The sequence below is a fragment of the Lycium ferocissimum genome, chromosome 11, assembly GCF_029784015.1.
Source record: "Lycium ferocissimum isolate CSIRO_LF1 chromosome 11, AGI_CSIRO_Lferr_CH_V1, whole genome shotgun sequence".
Lineage (NCBI taxonomy): Eukaryota > Viridiplantae > Streptophyta > Magnoliopsida > Solanales > Solanaceae > Lycium > Lycium ferocissimum.
The window spans coordinates 41568161-41571945 of NC_081352.1; positions in this window are offsets into that span (position 1 = coordinate 41568161).

Sequence of the window (3785 nt, forward strand, 5' to 3'; positions counted from 1 at the left end):
TTTAGATTGATGAAACGATCTTTATTAAAAATAATCGTGACTCATTTAAGAGAGAAAAATGTTTCTTTGACGAAATTTTTATTTTTAAAACTCGAACTGAAAATTAATTAAAGCGAAAGCAATTTCAAGTATCAACTACGTGTCACACAAAACACTTCTTTGGCCAAACGCACTAGACTCGCAATGTGAATTATTGGTGTCTAGTTTCATTTGTTGGAATCCGAGTATGATTTCTTGTCGGATTCTAAGAGGTTTCTTTTTTTCTCTTCTTTACTTTTTTCCCCTAATAAAAGGTCAGAAACCCTTTTCTCAAAGTGGAAAAAAAGAAAAAAAAAGCAAAGAGGTTGCTGACCTAATTTGTTTGAAAAAACTAAAATAAACTTTTGGGTTACTAATTCCAAAATAGAAATCAACTCAAACTCACGCCACTTCTGCCTAAAAAGAATTTGAAAAATGGAAAGAAAACTAAATTACATTTTTGTTCTCTTCTTCAGAAAGATGCTCTCATCACCACATCAGAAAAAAAATTGGAAAAGAGAAATTAAAAGCAAGTTGAATTCTTCCACCGACAACTACTTTGTTAAGGAAGAAAACCCGAACAAAAACAAAAATATGCAATTGGAAAATTAGTTTTAGAAAACTAATATGTAAGGGATGGAGAATTAGAGTTGAACCCCGTGATAATTGGAGTATAAATTTATCCAATAAAATTCACAAATAACCATTTTTCAGTATTAAAAAGTAATTGATGTCCTATAGAGTTTTAAATTCAGTAGACTTATCATAAGAGTATTATTTCTTTCCTTTCTACCTCTGCACCGATTAAGTGCCACAACGTATTCTCTCTTTTCCACTTCCTTTTTTCTTTAATTTATTGGGCCCTCTTCTCAAATAAATTGGAAAACTTAATAAGCACGTCTCTTGTTTAAAGGAAAATCAATTGGCATATTTGGAACGATTTCTCTCCCAAGTTTCTGTTTCATTCTCAAAAGACGAGCCAGAATGAGAAAAGTCATCATGTTTAGTCAACATCAGTTACAATAGTAAGAGCAATTACATCTAAGTATTAAATTTAGACATTAAAGTACAAATGTTTTCTTCTTTGGAAAAATATGTATCAAAGTTTAGAGAAGTGCAAGTAACAATTTACACAACAAATAACACTTTCTTAATGTAGAAGTTGTGTCGCACTTTCTCTATAACAATTTTCTTCTTCCTGAAGGAAACTTAAAGTGAAATATAGCTAGTCGGGAGTGGGGTTTGCTCAATAACTTTCTCGTGTTCAAGATGCTAAGAATTAATGAAAGACAATTTTGTTAGTTTCGCAAATACCTGAGCAATTATAACATTTGAATTACCCGTTTGATCTATTGTTTTTAATTCCTAACCGAATGCATATGCATCCATATCCAAAAAAAAAATCACCTAGTTAATGGGATGAGAAGAAATTAAATTCGATTAGACGAGAGGTAATTGGAACATAAAAATCGTGACACTATTATTTGAATTCTAGTTTCTTGGCTGCTAGAGTGTTTCATTAGGATGACGATTGGTGCTCATTTACTTTAATCGTTTTTTTCAATATGGTGTTCGGTATTTGTTTTGGGGCTGATTAATTCGAATTTGTGAAAGTACTACTTTAAGGGTAAAGTGCTTCTTATTAAAGACGATTTTATATTCTCATGGCTTGATCTCAAGACCTTTAATTAAAAATAAAGGATACTTACCACCCCATTACAACTTTTTAACGGCGTGTGTATTGTCCAGTACTTGTCCGATGGGATTTTATGCAGGCCTCTCTTCCAAGGGACATCTTGTATAGCCGTGTAATCGATCACCTCATTCATATGATCTGATTGAACCCATCTTTTAATTCAATCTATGGTCTTGCGCTTTGCTCTCTTTTTTTTTTTTTTTTTTTTTTTGGCCCTTGGCATCTGTCACAGTATACTGTTTAGATATTTTTTTTTGTTTTTTACCCGGTGTTCGGTATTTGATTTTTGGGTCCTAACTAATCAGAATTTGTGCTGGAAGTTCCACTTTGGATTAAGCGTTCCCTATCAAAGACGACTCCATACACGAGGCTCGAATCCGAAACCTCTAATTAAAAATGAAGGAATATTTACCACTTCTCTACAACCTTTGGTGGTATACTGTATATGTACTCTAAAACATGCCTTCTTGTTGTGAGCACGGATAGCCCAGAAGCTCGACAAGCTGTTGGGCCTGGGGCTAAACCACGAAAAAGTTCAAGAATTAGGCAGCCAAACAATAGATTTGCTTAGGATCCAGGTTGAGTGGAGATAAAAGGGTTGTCGTCTACGACCTAGAAAATTATGCCTATTGTGAAGAAACTGTTTGTTCCTCTCTTCTCCTTCCTTACAGCCTAAGCTTTTTATCCCTATTCTTATCTCTATCCTTAGTTACTAGTTATTTCAGTATCTTCCATTGTAATTCAGTAGTTTAGTGTTGCGGTTATAATTTGACTTCTAGTGGTTATATAATACTTAAGTACTTGTGTTGAGAATTGATCTGTTTTGTTACACTTGTTTATGTAAATCTTCTATTAATGTCACACTAGTGCATCTGAGTTGTAATTTCTTTTGGAATACAAATGGAGTATCTATTAACATCGTCTTTTGTGGCTAATTAAATCTAGTTTTGAAGTTAGCAAGTTTGGTAATTGCCGCGACGATCATGAAAATCTTTGAAGCAGAGATTTGCTGTTTTCATCATTCTGGTAGGATTATAAGAAAGGGATACTTTTTCCCAAGACAAAGAATTGATCGAGAGCCTAATGTTGGTAATGTAGTAGAGCTAGTTAGCTCTCTTATCTTCGATCGAATGATTCCCTTTTTACGTAATGAATGATAAAAATAAAATGACTGTAACATGCACCAATAAGATTAGGAACAATAAATGAGATTACTAAGTTGTGAAATAAGGGGAGATCTGCTACTTTCATCATTCTGGTAGGATAAGGATGAAACTTTTTTGGCAAACTTACAGGAATAGCTACCATAAGATTGGATGTACCAACTGTAGCTACTATTCCAATATTACATTTCGTAGCTAATATTATGACAAAATACGTATTGATTTTGGTGTATTTGGAAGTCTTCAAATACACGGATATGTGGCATGTAACGTGTATGATAAAAACAAATCCCTGGATATTAGGCACTAGTCATGCGTTTAATATGGAAGGTGAAATTAAATATTTTACAATCTCTTCCAGCAAATTAGAATCCCATTAATCACACGTTTCTCCTTCTCTCTCTCCTTATTCTTCTTAGTAACGTAAAATCAATCTTCAAAAACATTCAAAACACGGAACTTAAAAAACGAGGTTTTGATGACACAAAAATAAATTTGGAGAAAATCTTTTACAAATCAAACTCACTGTACAAACAGTTGAAGTACCGCTTTTGGTGAGTTATGGTTTTGTGGTATTTTATTTTCGGTTTTATGTTTTATTATCTCCATTGTTATGTTTTTATATTTTAGGCAGTGATTTGTTCATCTCTATGTGTAGTGCCGTCAGTTCATCAATGTGATTAAAAATACACGGACGAGACGACTTCGTGTATGTTTTTGTGAATCGAGAGATGATCTACATATTTGTTTGAATGTTTTGTTACAGCTTTGTTTGAATGTTTTGTGAGCTTGTATTTGAACAAATGAAGAATCGATTATCATTCTTGTGTATTTGAACAAATGGACGATTATCATTAATGTGTACTTGAACAAATGAAAGCGATTTTCATGTATTTGAACACTTTTGG